The sequence below is a fragment of the Castor canadensis genome, chromosome 13 (genome assembly GCF_047511655.1).
Source record: "Castor canadensis chromosome 13, mCasCan1.hap1v2, whole genome shotgun sequence".
In the NCBI taxonomy this organism is placed as follows: Eukaryota; Metazoa; Chordata; class Mammalia; order Rodentia; family Castoridae; genus Castor; species Castor canadensis.
In genome coordinates, this window is record NC_133398.1 from 101,253,136 (window position 1) to 101,280,214 (window position 27,079).

Consider the following 27,079-nt stretch of genomic DNA (forward strand, 5'->3'; position numbering starts at 1 on the left):
ATTTTGAAATCAGTTTTCTTGACACTTATATGACCACTGCACCTGTCATATGACCCTTGTTTGCAGGGGAATGTTTTCCAGTTTTTCATGTTTCACATACTTATATTTTCCTTTTTAAGTTACATAAATTACTAGATAGCATATAATTGGGTTTTGTGTCTATCTTCAACCTGAAAATATTAATCTACTCCTAGTAAGTAGAGTTTTTAGGACATCTGCAGCTGATGTAATCATTAATGCTGTTTCTTTTTACCTACCTGTTTTTTTGTCTTGTTGTTATTCCTTTTTCCTTCTTACCTGTCTTTTCTTTTGGGCTGATTTTTTTTCACAAATCTGTATCATCTGCAATATTGTTCATTAGATAAACTATGGTTTTTTCTTTAAATAATGGCTTTACAATTGAGAATACATAGATTAAAATGATCACAGTCTACTTTTCAAGTAGTATCATATTAATTTATATTTAATATATGACTTTTAGGACTATACTTCCATTTCCTCCTCCTGTTCTCTGTGTTATAATTTCACAGTCTACATTGCATCTATTTTACAAAAACTCACATGATGAAGCCCAGCACAGTGACACATAACTATAATCCCAGTACTCAAAGACAGAGGCAGGAGAATTGCAAGTGCAAGGACAGCCTAAGGTTCATAGCAAGATACTGTCATACACATACACACACACACACACACACACACACACACACACTACTCATATTACAAGGTTGGGGGTGTAGGTCAGTGGTCAATTGCATGCTCAATGATGTGGGTTGGATCCTTAACAGTGCAATACAAACAAACAAGAAATAACTATAATACTTGGCTACTATGTTTTTCAAATATAGTGAATACTATGTTAAGCATGTAACTTAAATTTCTAAGATACTGCCAAACTGTTATTCAAATATATGTGACATTATATATTTCTACTAGAAATACATGAGTGTTTCAGCTTTTCTAACACTTGGAATTGTCATACTTTTCAATGTAAGCCATTTTAATGGTTGTTTTAATGATGGTTTTTGATATAAATGATATTGAGAATTTTTATAAGACTTTCAGCCATTTATATATCTTCTTTTATGAAATATCCCAATCTTTTGTTTTACTTTCCTTATTGAGTTGCAAAACTTCTTATGTTCATACATGTATACACACACACACACACACACACACACACACCCCTTGTGACAGACATTTCTCACAAATATTTTCTCCCATGGTGAGGCAAACATTTTCATTTCCTTAACAGCAACTTTTGAAAATTGAATGTCTATTTCATTCCTTTTTTTTGTGGTACTGGGGTTTGAATCCAGAGCTTACACCTCAAGCCACTCCACTAGCCCTTTTGTGTGATGGGTATTTTTGAAACAGGGTCTTGAGAACTATTTGCCCCATCTGGCTTCAAACTGCAATCCTCTCATCTCTGCCTCTTGTGTACCTAGGGTTATAGGCGTGAGCCACCAGTGCCCAGCTCATTACATTTTTTGTCTATGTCATATGGTTATGTCTTAGCTAATAAATCTTTGCCTAGATCAAAGCCATATGTTTTCTTCTAAGAGTTTTGTGAATTCAGTTCCTATGTTTAGGTTTATTATATATTTTTATTTCTTATTTTTTAATGTGTGGTATAATGAAAGGGTTGGAATTCATTTTTACCATATGAATATATAGTCATTCCAGCACAAATGAATAGAAAGCTCTCCTTTCTCCCCTACTGGATTTTCTTACATCTATGTTGAAAATCTAACAAATATGGAAGTGTTCATTTATTTCTGGACTGTTATTTTCATTTCATCAGTCAATATGTATATTATGTCAATATTATGCATTCTTGAATACCTTAAGTTTATAAACCTGGAAATCAGATCATGCAAATACTCCAACTTTTTATTTTTAAATATTATATGGATATTTGAGATCTTTGGAATTTCAACATGAATTGTACAATACTCTTTTTGATTTTTATTGACTTTATTTTTAGACATGGAACATTAATGCCTTTTTTCAACCAACATTATAAAGAACTAAATAATTGTCCTTGGATTTGCACATTTCCTTAACATTTTTTTCTGTGCTGGTGTTTGACCCAGCTTTGCACATGTCAGGGAAGAGCTCTATCACTGAGTTACATCCCTAGCTAAATTCTCATATTTCTGATGAGAAATCTGCTATGCTTTTTATCCTTCTTCCTCTGATGTGATGTCTTTTATTTCTTAATGTTTTTGAGTCCCTTTTAACATTGTTTTAGCTGTTTGACTCTAATGAAGCCTAGCAAGGTTTTATTTACATTTATTTTACTTATATTTCATTTTGCCTTCTGTGTTTTTATGTTTATATTTTTTAAAACAATCAAATTTGGACAATTTTCCAAGTATTTCTTGGAATACCCTCTGCCTTTTGAAATTCCAATTGCACATACGTTAAATCATTTTATTTGGCTCATAGGTCATGAAAGAAATTTTTTCAATATTTTTATCTCTGTTTTTCATTTTGGATGCTTCCTATCCTATGTCTTCATACTCAATGATACTCTCTTCTGTGGTATCTATGTCTTTGATTATGTCAGCCACAGTTTTCATTTCATATATATTTTATTCTTAAAAGTTATATTTGAGTCTGTTTATGTTTCCATATTTTTCTTCTTTGTTTTTTTACATGTATGTATATAAATATGTTCATGTGTGTACATACACACATTTGTGCATATATTTGAAAATTTCTGCTGTTTTAAAGCTCATATCTCTTAATTCATTTTGTTATCTTTTTTATTTTGAGTCTGTTTCACTGACTGACTTTTCTCCAAGTTGTAGGTCACATTTTCCTCCTTTCTCAATTGGCATTAATCTTTGATTGGATCCTGCATTTCATGGTTTTACACTCTGTGTTGCTGCATTTTGTCAGACCTTTTAGGGTGATCCAAATTTTAGTTAGTGGTCATTTAGACCAACTTTAAGGGGAGCCTCTTGTGAGTCTCTACTAAATGCACCATATATTTGTAGTGATCTTTTCACTTGGCTTTTTGGAATTCAGATGATTCTCAGAACTTTGTAAGCTCCAGGAAATTTTCAGCTCAGAGTTCTTTCATAATTGTCCTTTCCTCTGAAAATCTTTATGTCCAACAATGTCCTTGGATGTGGACAGTCAACCAAAAATACAATGTAACCCTTTGGGTAACTGGAACACTTCCTTTTCAGTATACTGCTCTACAATTCTACTTATCTTAGTTTCTCTAAAAGCTGGTTTCTGTCTCTTCAACTTGCTGATGGAGTCAAGATTTGTTTTGGATTCATCTTCCTGTCCTGTAATGGAAATTGAAATTACCTCCAGACAGCAAGAATGAGACCCTAGTGGGAGATGCAAGGACTAGTACCTGGGTTTCTTCTCCATGCTACCATGTGTATAATTCTTGGAGGCAGTCTTCAGACATGAACCTTCTGCCTAGAGACAGAGACTTCAGAGCACCAGACTGGTCCACATACCTGACTTTGCTAAGGAGCTTACAACATTCTCCTGTCCTCTTTCCAAGGGAAGAAGTGCCCAGGTAGGTGAGTCACGGCATTCCTATCAATAGCCCTCTCTTCTTCTCTACAATCTGAATCTTGCTATTCTTACTGCTTTTTAAAGCTATGAGTGTTTGTGAATACTATACTCTAAGACTTGAGTAAAGCAAGCCCATCATTTTGAAGGTAAAGGGAAGATTTCAGAATTTAGAAAAAATACTTCTTGTTTACATGAAATGTGGCTTTGTGATTAAACTTGCAATTGAATCAAAAAATGTCAGCCTGAGGATTCAAAAAATGAAACACCTCTTTGTCCTACATGCACCCTTACCCTGAAGCAATAAGTGTTATTGGTTCAATAAATGGAGCAACCACTAGATACTTAGGGACTGTGGAATAAAAATATAGAAAATACTGATTCAATTCCTAAATGATGTACTCTCCTATGTACTCTCTTTGCATGAGAATTGACTTTCATCATATCCTTTTCCTTCCTTCTATCATCCATCCTGCCCAGTTGTAATAAATAGTAGGATCTAAAGTATATAGACCATCTAAGGTATGTTAGGAACTACTCAGAGTTTTAAACTCACTTATTCCCTAAAACAATGGTATAACCACCATCCCATTTTGTGGAAAGGAAATTTCAGGTTCAAAAATTTTAGGTAACTTGTCCAAGATGACAGACACTTTATGTTGGATAAATTACTTTATCTGTACGTGTCCATATTTTCAGCTAAAATGTGAGAATATCAATGATATTAATGTAGTGAGGCAGGAGGTATGATAACTAAAACAAAACTTCCCAGATTCGGATGATACTACTGGCATCATAAGAGTCAAAGTGCTACTGACACAATTAGCATTATTATTATATTAAATCAATAAATCATCTACTGTCAGGTTCCCCTAGATATCCCCATGGATCACTTCTTTAAAGTCCTGAGACTTCCTTATTCTATCATATTTTATGCCTGGGCATGAAACTTATTTATCCCTTTGCCTTCTTTTTCCCTTCTCTTTGTCACCTTCCTTGGAGAACTGTCCCTTTTTTACCCCCTATTCTTGCTTCTGTGATGGGATTCATCACAGTAAAAGAAAAGAGCACAGGAATCATATGATTTATTCACATTTTCTAATGGATGTACACTGTTCCAAGGTTTAAGGATCACTGAGCGTATAGATAGATATCATAGAAATACTAGGTATTTGGGTAAAATAATAGGTGCAATTAGATTTCCCATAAGGGTGGGATTTATGTTCAAGTGCCATCCCCCAAAACACACTGCAAGGTCAGGGATTAAAAGATTTCTGACAGTAACACCTCAGTTACAGAATGATGAGGCTGTATCACTTCCTACTGGGCTCACCTCTAGCATGTTGCCCACAATCTCTGTTTTGTCTACTCCCCAAATACGACTTGTATCTTCTACAACTTGTGTCACCTTCACTAAATTACAATCTATTTTTAAAACAAAAGCTATGTCTAATTCCTCTTTGTATCCATCTCTAAACTACAATGTTCTACACATCATAATTTCTTAATATGCTTCAAATGAGACAGGAGCAGCTGTACCTCAAGGGCTATCCCACACTGGGATTTCAACCTCAATTGTGCCCTTCTTTTACTTATAAGCCAGACTAAAAATCACCCTCAGCCTTTGCCATCAATTTAGTGGCCAGAAATTGAGGAATATTGGATTTCCTATAAAACAGCTATAAACGAACATTGGAAACATTATAATAAATATTTCTCCAAGCACATATCTGCTCTTCCAGTCTCTGAAATTAGAAAGTATATTCTGCTTTTCCTCCAGTGCCTGTGTGAGAGATTTAGATATGAAAAGTCAATGGTTGTTAAAAACTCTTGGCTTAGAGCAATTAGGCAAGAAGAAGGAATAAAAGGAATACAAATAGGTAAAGAAACTGTCAAAATATCCCTATTTGCAGACGACATGATCCTATACCATAAGACCCAAAAAACTCTACTCAGAAGCTTCTAGACATCATCAATAGCTATAGCAAGGTAGCAGGATATAAAATCAACATAGAAAAATCATTTGCATTTCTATATACTAACAATGAGCAAACGGAAAAAGAATGTATGAAAACAATTCCATTTACAATAGCCTCAAAAAAAATCAAATACCTAGGTGTAAACCTAACAAAAGATGTGAAAGACCTCTACAAGGAAAACTATACACTTCTGAAGAAAGAGATTGAGGGAGACTGTAGAAAGTGGAGAGATCTCCCATGCTCATGGATTGGTAGAATCAACATAGTAAAAATGTCGATACTCCCAAAAGTAATCTACATGTTTAATGCAATTCCCATCAAAATTCCAATGACATTCATTAAAGAGTTTGAAAAATCTACCGTAAAATTTATATGGAAACAAAGGAAGTCACGAATAGCCAAGGCAATACTCAGTCAAAAGAACAATGCAGGAGGTATCACAATACCTGATTTCAAACTATATTACAAAGCAATAACAATAAAAACAGCATGGTACTGGCACAAAAACAGACATGAAGACCAGTGGAACAGAATAGAGGACCTAGATATGAAGCCACAAAACTATAACCAACTTGTCTTTGACAAAGGAGCTAAAAATATATGATGGAGAAATAGCAGCCTCTTCAACAAAAACTGCTGGGAAAACTGCCTAGCAGTCTGCAAAAAACTGAAACTAGATCCATGTATATCACCCTATACCAAGATTAACTCAAAATGGATCAAGGATCTTAATATCAGACCACAAACTCTAAAGTTGATACAAGAAAGAGTAGGAAATACTCTGGAGTTAGTAGGTATAGGTAAGAATTTTCTCAACGAAACCCCAGCAACACAGCAACTAAGAGATAGCATAGATAAATGGGAACTCATAAAACGAAAAAGCTTCTGTTCATCAAAAGAAATGGTCTCTAAACTGAAGAGAACACCCACAGAGTGGGAGAAAATATTTGCCAGCTATACATCAGACAAAGGACTGATAACCAGAATATATAGGGAACTTAAAAAACTAAATTCTCCCAAAACTAATGAACCAATAAAGAAATGGGCATGTGAACTAAACAGAACTTTCTCAAAAGAAGAAATTCAAATGGCCAAAAAACACATGAAAAAATGCTCACTATCTCTAGCAATAAAGGAAATGCAAATTAAAACCACGCTAAGATTCCACCTCATCCCTGTTGCTGATGAATAGCCATCATCAGCAACACCACCACCAACAGGTGTTGGCGAGGATGCGGGGAAAAAGGAACCCTCTTACACTGTTGGTGGGAATGTAAACTAGTACAACCACTCTGGGAAAAAATTTGGAGGCTACTTAAAAAGCTAGACATGGATCTACCATTTGATCCAGCAATACCACTCTTGGGGATATACCCAAAAGACTGTGACACAGGTTACTCCAGAGGCACCTGCACAGCCATGTTTATTGTGGCACTATTCACAATAGCCAAGTTATGGAAACAGCCAAGATGCCCCACCACTGATGAATGGATTAAGAAAATGTGGTATCTATACACAATGGAATTTTGTGCAGCCATGAAGAAGAACGAAATGTTATCATTCGCTGGTAAATGGATGGAACTGGAGAACATCATTCTGAGTGAGGTTAGCCTGGCCCAAAAGACCAAAAATCGTATGTTCTCCCTCATATGTGGACATTAGATCAAGGGCAAACACAACAAGGGGATTGGACTTTGCGCACATAATAAAAGCTTTAGAACACAAGAGAGGGATGAGGATAGGTAAGACACCTAAAAAATTAGTTAGCATTTGTTGCCCTTAACGCAGAGAAACTAAAGCAGATACCTTTTTTTTTCCATTTCTCTTTTTTTTAATTTTATTATTCATATGTGCATACAAGGCTTGGATCATTTCTCCCCCCTGCCGCCACCCCCTCCCTTATCACCCACTCCACCCCCTAACAATCCCCCCCACTCCCTCAATACCCAGCAGAAACTATTTTGCCCTTATTTCTAATTTTGTTGTAGAGAGAGTATAAGCAATAATAGGAAGGAAAAAGGGTTTTTGCTGGTTGAGATAAGGATAGCCATACAGGGCATTGACTCACTTTGATTTCCTGTGCGTGGGTGTTACCTTCTAGGTTAATTCTTTTTGATCTAACCTTTTCTCTAGTTCCTGGTCCCATTTTCCTATTGGCCTCAGTTGCTTTTAAGGTATCTGCTTTAGTTTCTCTGCATTAAGGGCAACAAATGCTAGCTAGTTTTTTAGGTGTCTTACCTATCCTCACACCTCCCTTGTGTGCTCTCGCTTTTATCATGTGCTCAAAGTCCAATCCCATTGTTGTGTTTGCCCTTGATCTAATATCCACATATGAGGGAGAACATACGATTTTTGGTCTTTTGGGCCAGGCTAACCTCACTCAGAATGATGTTCTCCAGTTCCATCCACTTACCAGCGAATGATAACATTTCGTTCTTCTTCATGGCTGCATAAAATTCCATTGTGTATAGATACAACATTTTCTTAATCCATTCATCAGTGGTGGAGCATCTTGGCTGTTTCCATAACTTGGCTACTGTGAATAGTGCCACAATAAACATGGCTGTGCAGGTGCCTCTGGAGTAACCTGTGTCACAGTCTTTTGGGTATATCCCCAAGAGTGGTATTGCTGGATCAAATTGTAGATCCATGTCTAGCTTTTTAAGTAGCCTCCAAATTTTTTCCCAGAGTGGTTGTACTAGTTTACATTCCCACCAACAGTGTAAGAGGGTTCCTTTTTCCCCGCATCCTCGCCAACACCTGTTGGTGGTGGTGTTGCTGATGATGGCTATTCATCAGCAACAGGGATGAGGTGGAATCTTAGCGTGGTTTTAATTTGCATTTCCTTTATTGCTAGAGATGGTGAGCATTTTTTCATGTGTTTTTTGGCCATTTGAATTTCTTCTTTTGAGAAAGTTCTGTTTAGTTCCCTTGCCCATTTTAAAGCAGATACCTTAAAAGCAACTGAGGCCAAAAGGAAAAGGGGACCAGCAACTAGAGAAAAGGTGAGACCAGAAAGAATTAACCTAGAAGGTAACACACACGCACAGGAAATTAATGTGAGTCAACTCCTTGTATAGCTATCCTTATCTCAACCAGCAAAAACCCTTCTTCCTTCCTATTATGGCTTATACTCTCTCTACAACAAAATTAGAAATAAGGGGAAAATAGTTTCTGCTGGGTATTGAGGGGGTAGGGGGGAGAGGGAGGGGGTGGAGTGGGTGGTAAGGGAGGGGTTGGGGGCAGGGGGGTGAAATGACCCAAGCCTTGTATGCACACTTGTATGAAAAAAAATAAAGAAAAAAAAACCAAAAATATTCTTGGCTTAAAGTTTAAATCAGTTCAAGAAGAATAGTTTAAAAATCTAAAGATAATCTCTCTTGTTTCTTTATTTTCCATGACAGTTTCCTATAAAACATACATATAAAAAGTTATAGGATAAGGCTGATGGCAGTAAGGATCTACAAGATCCTGTCTAGTTACCTGGTGAGGAAAAGAAAACACAAGGAGAGATCTTGACCATCAAAAACATCAAGCCATCATTGCACACCTTCAGCCAGTTACCTGGCAATGGAAATGAAAACAAATACACTCTGGACCAAGCTTTAAGAGGTGCTCTAGAAGAAGAAAGTATAAATCATTCATCATGTGAAAATGTTTTAGCAGTTATTTCTCTTGCTGTTGGGGGAGAAACTGAAGCTTCGTGGTGAAGAGAACAGACTGTAGAGCTAGACTGCTGGGTATTTGCACTTTGTATTGTTAGATGTTTTGGATTCTCTTCCTTTGGAACAGTGTGACACAATATTCACTTTTGTGGAAAAAAGTGTTGCTACTTGAAAATCAAATACATTCTATTCTGCTGAGAAAAATTATTTACTATGTATGTGCAGTGATATCCTAATAAGATTATCTAAATCCCAGAAGACAGTCTTCTGTGGGAGAACTCAACTCTTTTTAACCAGTCTTTTTCCTCTATTTTTGAATTAAGGTCTTAATTTGCAAAATAAATTCAACCTGGAAATGCCACTGTCTTCAGTCTGAATGAGAAGGAAAGCACCCTTGCTCAGAAGCACACTGAGGATAGAGAAGAAGATATGGATGTAGAAGATAAAAAAGGAGATTATGAAGCTCCAACAACTTACTCCAATCTGATCAATTACAACCTATATAGAAAATTCTGGTCACTTCAGGATTACTTCAGGTATCCAGTGCAATGCTATGAGAAGATTTCATGAAAGACTTGTCTTAAGTATTCTGAGGACATTCTAGCTGTTTTTAAGAGGTATAAATTAAATGAAACTCTGGTTTCCAGGAAAAAGATGGAAGAGTTGGAAACAGAAGGAGAACATGTACCTTTTGCAAAATTTTTCACAAGTGAAAGAGCAATGACAGGTAAAATATAAGAAGAGAAAACCAAAACCCAAAATACAAAGCTGGACTTCCAGGAATAAAAAAATGTCTTCATGGACCAGCAATGTCAAGTAATGGAGGAAACTGAAGCCTTGGCCTGTTGGACTCAGTCCAAAGCAAGTGGTGGCACCAGAAGTTTGGCTGAAAAAAGAGACCAGATGTGTTTCAGGTGGCACTAAGGGCCTGAGCCAAATTCACTGATAGAAGCTGGGAAGTGGGTGGAATTTTACCAACTTCTGAAAAGAAACCAGAAAAAATAATTTTAGTCTTCTTCCAATGGCTATGAATTTATGGAAAGTTGCAGGTCTAGGGATAACAAAGATGCAGCTTTGTGTGCATCTGTTGCCCACTGACTGGATACATGATATCCCCTATCATCTTATGAAATAGCTGCTCCAAAAGTACTTGGGCCTTGAGGTTCTGATGGAAGTTAATACAAAATTGCTGCTAGACAGGGAAGGGTATACACAGAGAAGGTAATAAAGAAATTACCCCAAACCAAAGCTTCCCATTCAAACTTCTGATAAATTGAAACTCCAAAATCTTTAAATAAATCCAGTGAAACATCACCCACAAAAATCACTGTTGGGATATATACACATATTTATTCCAGATGAAATATACAGTCTGACCAAGATTTTATAAATGTTTTGGAGCCTCAGAAATAATTTGTGAGATGACATTCATTGAAAAATTGGAAAACAAAAACAGGCATGAATGCAGTAAGACAATCAAATATGAAAACTAATTGCAAGTCTTGAAAATGAAAAATAATGATGGTGAAAACCAGAGCTTAACACACAGGACTAAACTACAGATTGAATCATGTTCAAAAGAAAAGTAGAAAATCAAAGATAATGATGACAACTTCATCCAGAATGCAGCACAGAGATTTGTCTTTACTGAAATAGCAGTTGACAGCAATGGAACACAGTTTGAGAAATTCCAACAGCAATAAGATTTCAACAAAGAACAAAATGGAGGGAATGGCATAGAAACAATATTGAAAAGAACTGAAGGAAGTCTCAAGTTCTCAAATCATGTAGAGTAAGAAAGATGTAACCACGTTTTAGTACAATATTGTGTAACTGTCGGGATATAGAGAAACTGGTAAAAGCCACTACAGGTTAAAAAAGACAGAAACATGGGAAAGGAAAAGCTATTTGATTGTAAAATGTTTACAACTTTTATAGGTTATCAATACCAAAAGACAGTGGGGAGATATCAAAGTACTGAGAAAAATAGCTGTGATTGTAGAATTTCATGCCCAGCTAAATGCATTCAAGACTGTGAATAATAATAAGTAAAACATTTCAATTCAAAGACTATGAAAACCTACCACTCAATGACCCTCATTCTGAAAGAAAAACTACTAAAAGATGTTGTTCAGGAACAACAAGAAAAGAGTAGAATACATAAAGGAATGGTGAGTGCAAAAATTGAAAAGTAACACAATAATTTTATTGTTGACTATAAAAACAAAGTCAGAACAAGTGATTTTTAAATTATTGTGTAATTTAACTGGATGACAGTAACAATATTGGATGGGAAAATAGGTGTTTAGTGAGTAATTTTAGCACACTACAGATCTTGTAATCTTCAAAAGGAAGAAAAAAATACTCAGAAACATTGGACTTTGTATGTATGTTAAAAGGGTAACCACCAAAAGAAAAACAACATGTAGTTCTCAAACAGCAAAGAGATCACATGGAGGGTAGGGAAGAATGTAGACCATCTTATAAATTCAATAGGAGGCAGGAAGGGAAGACAAAAGGAACATAAAGTGAGGTAGAAATAAGTCTAAATTTATCACATAATAGTAATGATGATCAGAATGAATTTTTAAAACTTGAACTATATTTACTAATTTAAATGGAACAAACACATGAACTCTTTGGTTGAACAAAGAATTCACAACTTTCATTTTACCCAATGTAGAAGAGGAAAAAAACGTCCCAGAGCTCTTCCCTTTGCTTTAAGAAGGAAGCTTCTTCAAACAAACAGGGCAAAATAGGTGAGGATGGGCATATGGGTATGATCAAAGTACTTTATACTTTCATACATACATGTATGAAAATAGAATAGTAAAACCCACAGAGTAATAGAAGGGGTGAATTTAATCAAAGTACATTATATTCATGTGTGGAAATATCACAATGAAACAGCTTTATACAATTAACATATGATAATTAAAAATAAAAACAAACAGAAAAAAATTTAGTTTTAGTAATATGACTTCATCCCAATGATCCATGAAACTGTTTTATATGGCCATTTAATTTGAGACTTTGAGTTGTCCACAAATTGACCTTTGTCTCTTTATCCTTCGTATGGAGTGTTTACATGAAATTTGGGTCTTTATGGGATACTGGTGATATTGTGTTCATTTACTTCTAAAAATGAACACTCAAGTAAATTTATGTTTCTCTGTTCACTCAAGTAACTTCTGGGATCAGCATATTCACATGGAGGAATTTAGGGGCAGAAGAATGGTGGGGTAGAAAACTCAAGGACTTGTTCTACTTAGATTAATAAAATGTATAAATCAATAAAAAGAGAAAAAATTCAAAAGGTTTATATAATTGAGAACATGGTAATTGTCTAAATGGAAACATTTATTATTAGATCTTGTACTACTGAGAGGCAGCCGGAAGAAGAGGCAAGGCATTAAAATTGATTCCCCCAAACTACTTTGGTGCTACTCATGGCGATTTACTGTGTCAAACCACATGGTCTCTCCACTGAAAAATATGAGTAAAAGTTTCATTTTTATTTAATAAGCATTCATTCCTTTTTCTACTTTTATTAAAGGCTCTGTCCATTTACCCCACTACATGTTCTGGGTAATATAAAAATATATGCTTAGCCCTAACAAATTGCATCTCATAACTCCTTTCAAATGAGTCTTTTAAAATGGAAATATTAATCTAACCATACACAGTTTAGTTTTTATAATGAAATAGTCCCACAGGATGTGTTTCAGGAAATTGTTGGATTTTTTTATACCTCAAATCCATTATATAATAATATTATGGAGGCACTGACTTTCCATAAATATTGAAATAAAATATCTAATATTTGGGGAGGGTAAATCAGTTACATAAATTCAACAAATAAAGCACAAAAGTTTTGGAGAAATGAAATCTCTTTTCACCTTATGAATAATAGACCCAAACTAACTGACCATGTTGAAGTACAGCAAGTGTAATGAAGTGTTCGAAGGCCTGGTGTGCACACCTGAAATCCAGCTGAGAGAGGAGGGTTGTGACTTCCAGGCCAACCTGGCTGCATAGCAAAACCTTGTCTTTAAAAAACAAAGTCAAAAAGGAGTTTAGTTCTATTTATCTTGTGTGTGGTAAACATTAAATTTTAATTTGAACACATTCCCATAAATTTTTAAAGAGATAAATGGCAAATATCAATGTTAAATAGTCAGATGATTATTACACATTTCTGGTTTGCAGAATTGAATTTCAAGTTAAAATTTTCTCTCAAGCTAATAAAAAAGAGAAGATAGAGCATTTAAAAAAGAACATGAGGTTGAGACATTCTAGAGTTTTAAACTGAAAGGAACAGCACTTCTTTTACTCGTGATACAAATTGCCCTCATGGTGAGGCCATATCTGATAAGAATGTGTCTCTCCCCCTAGCAGAGCAGCTATGCTGTGTTTCCCACCTACTAACTAGGTCAGTCCTCCTGAGGGCACTCAACTGACCACAAGTTTACTACATTCGCAAAACTGAAGACTGCTTTTCCCCAGAACTGAAAGTATCACCTCTCTTTAGAAGCTTAGGACCCTTCCACTGAGTCACGATGTAAAAACACTGCTAAACTTGACTTTCAAACTGGAGAGTCATCTATTCTCTCTTCTTTAATTTCTGGAGAGTAAATGGAGAGATATGCTTAATTCCTGATGTTACTTTGACCTCTGATTGCTCAATTAAAATAACAAGCATTTGAAATTTTTACTCTGGAAAAACTGCTGCAGTTATTATAGTTTAGTTTTATTTCAAGAAGACAAGAATTTGAAAATCTTAAATAACATTGAGGAATAAAGTAGTCACTGAACTAGAATGAGATCACTAACCCAGTTTATTTTTAATACTATATCTTCTACATAATGAAGATCTGTTACCGTGGTTCACATAGGATTGGATGAAAGTGTGGATGGTGAAATATCACTGTCTGCCTTACAGCTTTACAGGGTTATTTTTGTAGACTATGAAGTGTGTCTAGGGAAATGGAGCTGAAAGTGCTTTGATGTCTAAATTCTACTGATAACTGTTAAAAAGAAAGTAACAGTAGAACAACCTATAGAAATAGTAGTGGAAGAGAGAGGATGTTTCAAGTAAAATACACAATTGACCTGATCTCGTCAAGCAAAATAAAATTGCAGCCATTTTTTAAGGAAAAAAATGGATGTTTTTATTCTTCACTTTTCTTTTCATTTAAGTCCAAGTCTGAAGAATCCAAGGGTTTTTAGTCTGGCTGAATCTTGCAGTAATTCTCCTTCAAAGAAACCTTCAGGAAGGATTTAAGAAAACCAGTACCAATTGTTTTCACAGGAATGTGAGAAGGTGAAAGAAAGGGATGAGGATATAAAGCGATAAAGTCAAAGAAGGAAAGAAAAAGAGAATGATAGAGCATCAGTAATATAAAAAAATATAACATCTGTGAAGGTAGAGGATGAAAGGACATGGATTGAAAGCTGTGGAAAAGGGGGGAGGATAAGGAGTAAGGGAGAGTCAAGTATATGCACAGTGGGGATACATTAAGAAACCTTTTTGTACATCAACTTAAATATTAATAATGAAAGATAGGACTGTAAAATAGATGCAGTGCATGGGGGAGGGTACTAGTGGGAGGAGGAGAGTGAATGAAGAAGGTTAAGGTGAGGATATATGGTTGATGGGTTTCATATACCTATATGAAATAGAATAAAGAAACCTCTTGCAATTGCTTTCAATGGGACAGGGAGGAGCTGAGGGGAAGAGATGATGAGGGTGGTATATTGTAGCCTAATCAGAATTGTCACTATGAATCCCCCCTGTATAACAAATATATCCTAATAAAAATTATAAAATTAAAAAAAATGAAAAGAAAAATATTTGCAGTAAGAACCAAAGACAAAAATAAATTGGTGATTTATTAAGCTAATCAATTTGGAAAGCAAAACAATGGGAGATCAACTACTAAGAACTTTCTTTTAAAGAACAACAAATAGAAATAGCAAGAATAAGAGTAGAGAAAAATATAGAAAGGAGTAGAGATGAGAAATCCTTTAGCTCTTAAAGAGATAGAGATATTAATCTCTAATGATTGTCCATGCCTCATAAGAGCATGGAAAATTGAATTAACTTAATTTAATGAAAATTAATTAAAATTAGATCTTAAATTTTATTTTAGACAGCCTTTCTGTATAGACTAGGTTAGACTTGAACTTATTCTGTGCCCCAGGATGGCTTCGAACTCACCATCTTTCTGTCTTAGCCTTCCAAATGCTGGGATAACAGTCATGTACCATCATGCCAGCATTTGTATCTTCTTAATGAACTTAATTTCTTAAATTCCAATGGCTTTCTGTTCTTTGTGAAGAAACAAAATTCCATAATATAACTCCATGCAACCCCTCCCTTAACTTTCAAACCATAGTATGAAATGAAAGGAATCAGAATGTCAAACCCCTTGAATGACAGAAAATTGAAGATTGTGCATCTTAGCTCTACATACAATTTGGAAGTTAACCAAAATTGTAATAGAATTAATATTTGCTGTTGCATTTAAGTACATACACATTTTCCTAATTACAAAGTTTTAAAAAGTGAGCATATTCTAGGACAGAAAGGAGTTAGGGAAATCATACGAATAACTAGATTTACTCATCATTAGGAATGTATTGACTACCTGAGATGGGTTTTTGTTAGTACAGTGATGAGTAACTTAGCCGATGCTCAGAAAGTCCTTTCAGTGTAATAGGAGTGAAGAGAACAAATGAAAGAGTAGTAAGTCCGTGAGAAATTGGAAATCAAACAGACATGGTTGATAACTACATTTTTTTGCAATATTCAGATCCACAAATACAGACAAAAACTGCACATTTTGAGAACTCCAACTAGGACAACCATGGAAAAAAAATTTTAAATGAGTTCAAGGGTCCCTTCCTTCCATCTCTGTGGATTTAAATTTAGAGATAATTGTTACAAAAGCAATGTCTACCTTCTTTTAGTTTATTCTGCATTGCAAATTGTCCCTATGTTATTTAATCCTTATAATCTTTTAAGGGATTGCTTTTTAATTGCTCTTCATAAATATTATATATAATATATGTAAATATTTGTAAATACGTATAATATATATAAAATTAAGGTGTATGACATGATGTTAATACATACAGTTAAATGATATCCAGACTGGAGTTATGGATATTTAAAGTCCACTGGGTCAAAACGCTCTCATGTGCTCCAGCTCCAGGATCACTGTAATCACGGCTGCTGCTAAAGCCGTGAATCCTGCTTTTACTTGCGCTGGCTTTGGAAGACTGGTGAACTCTAGATGACCCTGGAGCTATTTCCGACTCTGGGTGGAGAAGTGGCTCCTCGGTAACTCGGCAAAAAGCCTGTGCTTGGTGCAATGTAAGCTTGTGATTGGTTCATAAGCAAGGCCTGTGATTGGCAAAATATAAGGCTTATGATTGGTAGAACTGAAGCTAAGGCTGCGATTGGTGGAATTACGATCCTTCCAAAGCTATATAAGCAGGCTATGCCTTCCAGTCTCTTCGGTTTGCTGCGTTGAAGGCGTTGATGTGAGGTCTTGTAAAAGCGTCTTCCAAGATGGTTTTTGCCTCCTTGTAGTCTTCACCATCATTGAAACAGGTTTAAGCAGTAATGCTAAGAGAAGATAAAACCCTACTTTGAGGCTTCAAGCCTCAGACAGGAACTAGAAGGTGGATGGAGAGTGACTTCCAAGGCTGTGCAACCCGAGGACTCCGGGATATAAGCGGGTGGATCCACACAGCAACTATGAAGCAGCTGAAGAATTTAAGACGTGGGAACAAAGACTGTGAAGGACTGTGGAAGCACACAAAGGAGAAAGGCATTGGAGGTAAGACCAGAGAAGACTGGAGTGTAGAAAGGGGTGAGGAAGCAAGGCTGGGTGGAAAGCTTTCCAGAGAGCTAACAAGGGTTAAGGGCCTAGGGTCCCGACACCCTAAGCTCCTGGGCTGTGATGCTAGTTATTGTGTGCAGGGCTGCGGACTCTGCAGGCCCAAAGCTCACTTTGACCTGAAGTGAGTCTCTAGTTTCAAAGGCTTGGAACCTTAAGCTTCTAGTTCTCAGGGTCTAGAGTTTTAAGCCCCTAAGAGATAAGACTTGGCCCCAGGGTCTCCAAGGCCGCTGAAGTCCCAAATGTCTTTAGTAGCTTTTCTTTTTGATTGATCAAGCATTCAGTCTATGATGACACATTGATTTATTGCTTTTAATTATGTTTTGTCCATTTTATCACTTTTGTTCTGGAAATGGTTTACTTTTTTCGTTTTAACTTCATTTTTTATGACATTCAGAGGTCATGAAGAGTCCAAGCCTGTTGTTTTGCAGAATGGTCCAATTGTTTCCTTATGATTAGATTCCGGTTAAATGGCAGAAACCCTGCATAACTGATTTGTCAGCAGATGAGAACATGGTGCATGTCCACACGTGTAAATTTGTTTCATTGTTAGTGTAATTGTTCTTATTTGGTTTAGGTGGTATTACCAGATTTTCCCATTGTACAGGTTCTTTCATAGTTTTTTAAGTATGAAATTTGTGGAGTGACACTTTGAGACAGTGTGACAATTGAGTAGCTCACTAACTTTTCACTCAGTGGTAGAATATACTTGAATCTTGTTGTAAAGTGGCAATTTCCATTTGTCTTTTTGCTTTCTCTCTCTCTCTCTCTCTCTCTCTCTCTCTCTCTCTCTCTCTCTCTCTTTCTCTCTCTCTGTCTCCTCTGACCCTGTGTCACATCACCCTGTGTGTGTGTGTATCTCCTTCCTGTTTGCCATGAGGTGAGCAGCTTTCATCTGCCATACCCTTCTGTTGTGACGTCCTGCATCACCATTGGCCTAAAACATAAAGCCAGTTAACCATGGACTGAAACCTCTGAAATCTTGAGCTGAAATTGACCTTTCTTCCTTTATGTTGACTTTCTCATCTATTTTTGTCACAGAGATGAAAAGCTAATATAATTGTTAATAACTATGATAGTTTACTCTTTTAACTTTACTTTGTTCTTTCTCCCTTCTTTCACTCCTTTCATCTTCCCATTTCCCTCCCTTTCTTTCATGTTGTTAGCACAATCATTTCCATAAAATTGTGAAGCCAAGGTCTTATTCTCTTGCTGGCTGCCAGATAGAAGGTACTGACACTTCTAAGAGGCTTCCTGGAGTATTTTTCTGCCAAGATACATTTTCCATGAGCCCTCTCACTACAGGCTGGCTTAATTCACCACCCCAAGAAGGAAGAAAAGCCTGTTTCTATTAGACAAGACAAGTGCTACTTGAGGATTAGGATAACTATGCAATTTCTCATGTATATTAAAATGCATCTGTGCACTTAACTGGCAGGGGAGATACCATGATCACGAATGTGATCCAGGTCGAGGCTTATCCATTGCACTCTGGATGTGCTGACCCTTGCGATTTCCTCAAATGTGGGAAACTCGACTGCATAATTCGTGGTAGTGGGGGACCGTGTTTGTGCTCTCCCCTTAAAAAAATAAAATAAAATAAAATGCATTTGTGAGTAAAAGGAATTAATAAATTCTTTGTAGCTTTTTTTCTTGTTGTGAATTGTGAAATTTACAAAAGTTCATATGTCAGAGTTGAATTGATCACCCCCCATCATTCTTCTTTATCCCCCCTCAACTCTGGAATAGTTTCAACAGAACTCATTTTCCTATTTTTATACATGAGTACGTAACATTTCCACTATATTCACCTCCTATATCCTTTATATCCTCCCTCCTTTCCAGTGCTTCCAACCCGCAGACAGAACCTGTTTTACCTTTATGTCCTCGTTTTTTGAAAAAAAAAACGGCAATTTTGTTTGTTTCATAGTAACATTTCCATGTATATATGTATTAAAACCTAAATTGGTTCATCCCCTCTTTTTTTTCTCCTTTCTACCTTAACACTCACCTTGAGTTAATACTTGTACATGGTGAAAGACATGGATCTAGTTTCAGTTTTCTGCATGCAGATAGGTCCAATTCCCAGCAACATTTATTGAAGGGCCATCTTTTCTCCATCAAATGGTTTGGGTGATGTCAAAAAATCAGGTGAGTATTGCTGGTGGATATGAATCTGAGTCTTCATTTCTGTTCAGATGGTCTTCCTGTATGTTTTTCTGCCAGTACCATGCAGTTTTTATTGCTGTGACTATGAAGTAGAGTTCTAAGTTGGGTATTGTGACCTCTAGCATTGGCTATCTGTGGTCTTTCATGATTCCAAATGAACTTCAGGTTGATTTTTCAATCTCTGTGATGAATGTCATTGGAATTTTGAGGGCAATTGCTTTTTGAACATGTAGGTTGCTTTTGGTAATATAGTTATTTTCACAATCTTGATTCTGCCAGACCATGAGCATGGGAGATCATTCCATCTTCTGGAATCTTTGATTTCTTTTTCTTCAGTGATTTATAGTTTTCATTGTAGAGGTCGAGATCTTTCACTCCCTTTGGTAAGTGTATTCCTATGTACTATATTATTTTGGAGGCTATTGTAAATGGAACTGTTTTCCTATATTCTTTCTCAGTCTGCTTATTGTTGGTATATACAAAGGTTACTGAGTTTTGTGAATTTATTTTGTATCCTTCTACTTTGCTGAAGGTGTTTATTTTCTTTTAGTGGAGTTTTCTGTGTCTCTTAGGTATAAGATCATGTCATCTGCAAACAGGAATAGTTTGACTTCTTTGCTTTGTATTTGAATTATTCTTATTACTTCTTCCTGTCTTATTGCCCTAGCTAGTAATTCTAAGACTGTTGAATAAGAGTGTAGAGAGTAGAACCTTTGCCTTGTTCCTGACTTTAGAAGAAAGTGTTTTAATTTTTCCCTATTTAGTATGATGTGGCTATAGGTTTGTCATATATAGCCTATATAAATTACACTGGGATATATATATATATATATATATATAGGCTTAACTTCCTTCTATTCTTAGTTTTATCATGAAAGAATGTTGAATTCGTGAAGGGTTTTTCTGCATCTATTGAGATGATCATGTGGTTTTTGCCTTTGCTTCTATTAATATTCTGTATTACATTTAATGATTTGCATATGTTGAACCATCCCCACATCCCTGGGATAAAACTGACTTGGTCACGGTACATGAACTTTTTGATATGTTGTTGATTTCAGTTCACAGTATTTTATAGAGGATTTTTGCATCTAATCTCATTAAGAGATTTGCCCATAATTCTTTTTTTGTTGTGGCTTTGTCCGGTCTGGGGATAAGTGTAACACTGGCTTCATAGAATGGTGTTCTCAATGTATTCCTTCCCTTGCTATTTCATGGAAAAGATTGAGGAGTGCTGAGTTTATTTCTTTAAAGGTCTGGTTAATTCAGATATTTCTTTTTTGGGAGAGTCTTATTGCTACTTCAATTTCATTCCTCGTTATAGATATATTTAGATGATTTATATCCTCTTGGTTCAGTTTTGTCTGGTTATATATGTCTAGAAATTCAACAGAATGGAAAAAGGAAGTAACACATTTTTAATTAAATATGTTTACATATACATCTGTATCTACATAGATATAGATGATATAATTGTGCAGTTTTTTCCTTTGTATGGAGAGGAGTAGGTTTTCTCTGAGTTTAATGAGTATACTGTGTATTTCACTCTGATTTCTTATCTGGATGCTATCTCTTTTTAGAGTTGATATCTTGAGCTGTGTGGCAATCAGTGGTTCATGCTCTACTGGACAGGTTTTAGGGGATTACACTCAGGGTTCTTAATTCTAGGCTCTTCTTGAGGTTTGGGCAGTTGTGGTCAGCTTGTTTGTTTAGCCAGGTGATGTGAAGTGGTCCTGTAAGGAACTGATGTGTTACTTGTGGCAGTCCCTTCAGCATGCATGCTAAGCCTGGGAGCTAGAATTAAGCCATTTGGCTTAATACTTACTCTAGGAAGGCTTTTAGTTTCAGCTCACTATCAGGATTTCCAAGGTTGTAGAATGTGGTTTGTCACACAGGATATGACTGGGTCTCCCCTACCACAAACAGGGAATGGCAATGGAGAACTTGGTAATACAAACCTTACAAATCATTTTACCTGAGTTTTGGATACTGAATAACTGACTGACAAGTTATGTTTACGCTGTACATTGGCAGGAAAAAGCCAGGGAATCCTAGACTTGATTGACAAGTGTCTGCATGCTTTCCTCTTCTTTGGCTTCCTCTTTAATCTGTGCATTTTTATAAAGAGTTTTAAAAATAAGTGCAGAAAGTCAGTTGAATTCATTCTTTGTACAATAGTGTATAAAATTGAACAATGCATATGTGTTGGAATGTGTGGGGATACTGAGGTTTGAAATATGAGCCTGGCACTTACTAGGCAGGTACTCTGTCATTTGAGCTGTGGCTCTAGCCTTCTGCATTTTTGCTATTCATTTATCCATTCACTCATTTATTTTTTATTTCATTATTTTTGTGATAGGGTCTCTTACTCTTTGCCTGCGCAGGCATGGACTGCAATCCTCCTTATATACACTTGTACTTCCTGTGTAGCTGTAAAGACAGGTTTCTGCCAGCATGTCCAACTTTTATTGGTTGAGATGAGGTCTAGCAACTTTTTCCCCGGCTAGCCCTGAATTGTGATCCATGTGATGTCTTCCTTCTGGCTAGCTAAGATAAGATGAGTGACCCCGAGCCCTGACTTGTTTGTGTTTTGAGGTAGAGTTTTGCTCTGTTGCTCAGGCTGGCCTGGAACTTGACGCTCATGTCTCAGCCTTCCAAGCACTGGGGTTACAGTTGTGCTCCATCACACCTGGTGTCAAGTGTACTTTTTATTATGAGTTCTTTGGAGATTAATATCAGACATAGTTAAACCTGATTAATGTGCAGTTTAATTATAACAAATATTTCTGAAGTGCTATGCAGCAGGCATTATTAAAGTTTCTGATAATAACGAAGTGGTCATTGGGGCCCTAGAGAGTATTATGGTAGTGATTCTTTTGTGTACAAGGCAGCAATTTTCTGAATTCATGTTTTTCTGATGTTCTATGCAAAAATATTTTTATTTTATGTAAAAGACTAGGAAAGAAGCACTGCTGACTCAGTAGTTTTATTTACACTGAATTCAATTATAATAAATATTTATTGTTTTCATTAATAAAGCAGGGAGCTGCTTTAAGGTACATTGGGAAACTAGGCCTCCTAGAGATGTTAGCATACAGCTTTTCATTGGAAAGATAGAGGCAGAATTTTAAAATTTCATGGTAAGTTAGGAAAATTAATTCTTTAATTGGGGAAAATTATGGGAGACATTATTATGGGGGGCAGGAGGGTGGGATTCAGCAGGTTCCCACCCAGGACTTGAATGACACAATTCAGTCTCCCTCCTCCTGATCAGTGAAGTGCTGGGTTGCTGAAGTTCAGAGCCTTGGCCTCAGTATGGACAGCCACTTTCCTCCAGTGCCCTGGCTGTCACAGCTCCCTTCTAGGAGCTGAACTATGTGCATAAGGGAGGATGGCTAGTGGAGGGAGTGGGGGCAGCAAAGCCTGGTGGGGGAAAGGGGCTGCATCAGGCTCAGGTGGTTGCCATCCAGGACTCTGTGTCCCAGAAGATAAGCAAATGGTGAGGTTGTGGCTGCCTGGCACTCATCGAGGTGAGGAGATGGGTCCCACCTGGCCCGTTCCAGGAGAGTGGTACTTTTTACCAGTGCATCTGCTTGTGCCTCAGCAGCCTTGGCTTGGTGTCTGTGAGGTTTGGCTTCCTAGGCTGTCTGGTATAGTGGTACCCCTCCCATTGTCCTTTGCCTCCCACATTTGAACCTGCATTGGAGGTAAGTAAGGGTTCAGGAAGGGCTAGGGCAGCCAGTGACTGGGGACATGATATTTGAGTAGGCCCTGTGGTGACTTAAGGCATCTAGTTGGGCCTGTGCTGGAAGTAAAGACCAGGCATCAGCTAGATCAGCCATAAACTGCTCTAGCAGCCTGGGAGTGAGGCCAACCCACAGGTGCTTCACCAAGGGGTGCTTCACCATGGGCAGTGAAGCCTTGGATCCTCCCTTTCTCCTGGCTCAGTGTACTCACGTTCTGATGGGTGCTTTGTGCGACACTGTGAAAGACATCTCCGCAGAAAACAGTGTCTTTGGTTAAGAGGAGATTAATGGAGTGATTGCCTTCAGGAGAGCATCACTTGTCCCTGACTCCCCCACTGGACTTAGTAAAGTTGACATTGCAAGGGTAAAGGAAAAAATTCTTGTAAAGCAATGGCCAGTATTGCAATGTGTTCAGAGTACAAGTTTCAGCTGATTTACTTTAGCTAGACAAAAGTTATCAACATAGACAAATTAACCAGAATATTTTTCTTGTGTAACTGTTGAGTGATATGTGGATTGTGTGCACGCACACATTATCTCATTTAATCATCAAAACCCCTAGTACACAAGTTCTATTATTATTCCCACTTTGCAGATGATATAATGAAAGTCCCCACCTATAAAGTAAGGATAACTAGTCCAAAGTCAGAGCTGTGACTCAGCCAGGCCATCTGACTCCTTTAAAGTCCCTTAATCTTTTGTATGTGCTACTGTCCCTCTAGCATCTCAAGAGTGTGTAAGACTATTTTCCTTGGGTAAAGTGTGCAGGGTGCCCGCAATGGAACAGTAAGTAAGGCATCCTCCTTGACAGCAGGAACCTGGCAATTGGATGGAAAAAGTTTCTTCAGGCCACACTTTTGAGTAAGTTTTAAAGGTAGAAAGTTTCCTGGAGAATCCTCTGATGCCTTCCTCAGTGATTTTGAAACATTTGCAAGATTTTACTTTGAAAATTATGGTCTTTTCCTAGATTTCTTATTTCTTGCTTTGAAACTTTGAAGAAGGAAATGTAATATTGAACTAATGGTACAATGGTTTCTCTGTGTGCATTCATGTTTAATCTACTTAGTTTGAAATTGTCGCACTGCTAGTAAAGCCAGAACACCCTGTGCAACTAGTTAAAATGTCCTTGGTTTTCAGTTTCTGAAGATCGTACATGAAGAAGGACCTTCTGAAGAGAAACGGAACAAAAACCAGAACACTACAGAATGTGCAGAACATTTCGGTAGGTGTTTTTGGCTGCAGTTTTTAAAAATCTAATTTCTAGTTTAAGTTCCAATAGGAAGAAAAGCTTCATTTGTGAAACAATCTGTGTGGCCAGGGAATGCCAGCAGAGTAGTGGATTGAGTAATGTGACCTGCACATCATTTTACCTGAGTTTTAGACTCTTGCTATCTGACTGCCATGTCATGCTTAGGCTGTACATGAGCAGGAGAAAACCTGGAAATCCTAGACTTGATTAACAAATGTCTGCATGCTTTCCTCTTCTTTGGCTTGCTCTTTAATCTGCCCATGTTTGTAAAGGGTTTTAAAAATAAGTGAAAAAATCTGTTGACATTTGTTCTTTGCACAATATTGTGTAAAGTTGGAAGAGGCAGGTACTGGCGTTTGAAATCAGGGCCTGGCACTTGCTAGGCAGGCACTCTGTCATTTGAGCTGTGGCTCTAGCCTGCTTTGTTTTTGCTTTTTATTTATTTATTTACCCATGCATTCATTCATTCATATTTGCTTTCATTATATTCGTGATAGGCATCTCAACTTTCTGCCTGGGCAGTCATGGACTGAGATCCTCCTTATACAATTGTGCTTCCTGTTTAGATGTGAATACAGGCTCCTGCCAGCATGTCAACTTTTCCTTAGTTGAGATGAAGTCTAGCAAAAATTTTCCCCCAGCTAGCCCTAAATTGTGATCCATGAGATGTCTGCCTTCTGGGTTGCTGAGAGGTGTGACCCTTAGCCTTGACTTGTTAGTTTTTTGAAGTAGAGTTTTTGCCCTGTTGCTCAAGCTGGCCTAGAATTTTGATCTAATGTCGTGACCTCTCAAGTGCTCCATCACACCTGGATTTAATTATATTTTTGATTATGAATTCTGTGAAAATTAGTATCAGGCATGGCTAAACCTGTTTAAGAAGCAGTTAATTTATTTAATAAATGTTTCTTGAGTGCCATACAAGAGGCATTATTTCAAGATTCTGTTAATACAGAAGTGGTCATTGTGGCCCTGGAGAGGACTACATTAGTAACTATTTCTCCAGAAGGCAGTACTTTTGTGAACTCATGTGTTTTCCTGACTTTCCTTGCAAGGATGTTTTTGTTTTATTTAAGCCTTGGGTAAGAATCACTAATGGCACAGGTATTTTAGGTACAATGAATTATAATATGTCTTTCTTATTTCCAGTAATAAGTTAGGAATTGGCTTTAATGTACAGTGAGAAACTAGGGTTCTTCCAGACTTCAGCATACTGTTTTCCATAGCGGAGACAGGGACAAGATTTTAACATTTCATTGGAGGTCAGCATTAATTCTTTAATTTTCAAAAATTTGGGAGACATATATGTGAGTGAAGGAGTACAGGGCTGGGCAGGTTCCCTGTCAGGGCTTGAGTGAGGTAAGTTAGGTGCCAGGTCCTCAGCAAGGACTCCCCTTCTGCTCGACTCCCCTGTCTGTCAAGGGCCCTTCCAGGAGTGTATGAACCAGGTGTGGCTAAGGGGATGGCAGATGGAGTGGTCCCCTGCAGGGCTGGGGACCATGTTGGGCTCAGGGTTGTGGCCTCGGGAGATATGTGATCCCTGAGAAAAGCAGAGAGGTCTCAGCTGCCTGGCACTGACTGAATGAGTGGATGGATCCATCCTGGCCCAGTCCAGGTCGGCAATACCTTTTCTTTATTCTTCGGGGCATGAGCAACTTTTTGTTGATTTGAGAGTCTGATAAGATTCTCTTTCTCCTCCACCTGCTGTAGTGATGACTTCTCCTTGTGTCATCACTTGTATCACAAGAACTGCGGACCAGTGTCAGACATCAGTAAGGGATATTGGAAGGGTGGTGGGAGCCACTGGTTGGGGACCATGCTGCATTGGGCCCTCCTGGGACGTTAAGACAGCATGGTGGGCCAAAGCCAGCCTGCCAGTGCTTGTGTGAAGGATCAGGAATCCAGAGGTAGGTCGTGAGGCTCTTTAGCACACTGGAAGTATACCTCCCGAGAGGGTGCTTCACTCGGGGACACTTCACCTCAAGTGGGGAAGCCTTAGAGCCTCCCAGGCTCCTAGTTCATTAGCTACATGTGCTTTGGTCCTCATGGGTATTGCACAACACTCAGTGGAAACACAGTGTCTTTTGCTCAGAGGAGGTGAAGTTTAAAAAGGCAAGAATAAATACATCTATATTAACCAAAATAGTTGCCTTGTTTAAGTATTGAAAGGTATGTGTATTGTGGGCATAGGGTAACTGAAAGGTACAGTGGAAAACTAGATTTGGTGGACTTTAGCGTGTACTTGTTGGTAGAAAAGTTGTGGTCGGGGAGGCTTGGAAAAAATTAATTCTTTAATTTTTAATACTTCAGGGAGACCTGTCATTGGGGTCGAGGGCGGGGCTGAGCAGGTTCCTTGGCTACTGGGTTTGAGTGAGGTCAACGAGGTGCCCTAGCCCTGATCGGTGGGCTTGTGCAGTGCAGAGGCAAGTATGGGAATTGGAGTCCCATGCCCCTGTACTGGGCATCCCCTGGCTGTCCGTGGACTTGCTGGCAGTCGAAGCAGCAGATGGGGCTGGGGCAGAGGAATGGATGACAGGAGGAGGGAGGGGGGCTCCTGCAGAGTTGGGGGTGGGGGGGCAGAGTTGGGCTCCAGGTCGCTGCAGACCACCCAAGCCTGGAGGTCTCCTGGAGAACTGGGGAGAGGTGTGGGGCGCCTGTCAATCTCCCAGATCTGGTCTGGGTCTCCCCAGGCCAGCCAAGTTCGGGTGGGAGAGACCTTTCCCCAGTGCATCTGGGCTTGTGCAGCCAGGACTGTGGGGTCTGACAGGAAATTCTCTTTGTAGGCTGCTGGCTGTCATAGGGAATATGAACATACATTGACGTC

The 27,079-nt window shown here is 37.7% G+C and overlaps 1 protein-coding gene, 1 non-coding gene and 1 pseudogene across 3 annotated transcripts in view; all 3 read left to right on the forward strand.

The window, feature by feature from the left end:
- LOC141415480 (THO complex subunit 1-like) overlaps positions 1-16,834 on the forward strand; it is a 73,731-nt pseudogene extending 56,897 nt beyond the window's left edge.
- LOC109685463 (protein bicaudal D homolog 2-like) overlaps positions 16,718-27,079 on the forward strand; it is a 52,326-nt gene continuing 41,964 nt past the window's right edge. For both annotated transcript variants that reach the window (XM_074052346.1, XM_074052349.1), the window contains exons 1-2: positions 16,718-17,034; positions 24,147-24,231. The gene's annotated coding sequence lies outside the window, so the exon portion shown is untranslated. The remainder of the gene's footprint in view (positions 17,035-24,146; positions 24,232-27,079) is intronic.
- Positions 18,518-18,677, forward strand: LOC141415850 (U1 spliceosomal RNA). The gene has a single exon (XR_012440805.1). It is a non-coding gene; the product is annotated as a U1 spliceosomal RNA (small nuclear RNA).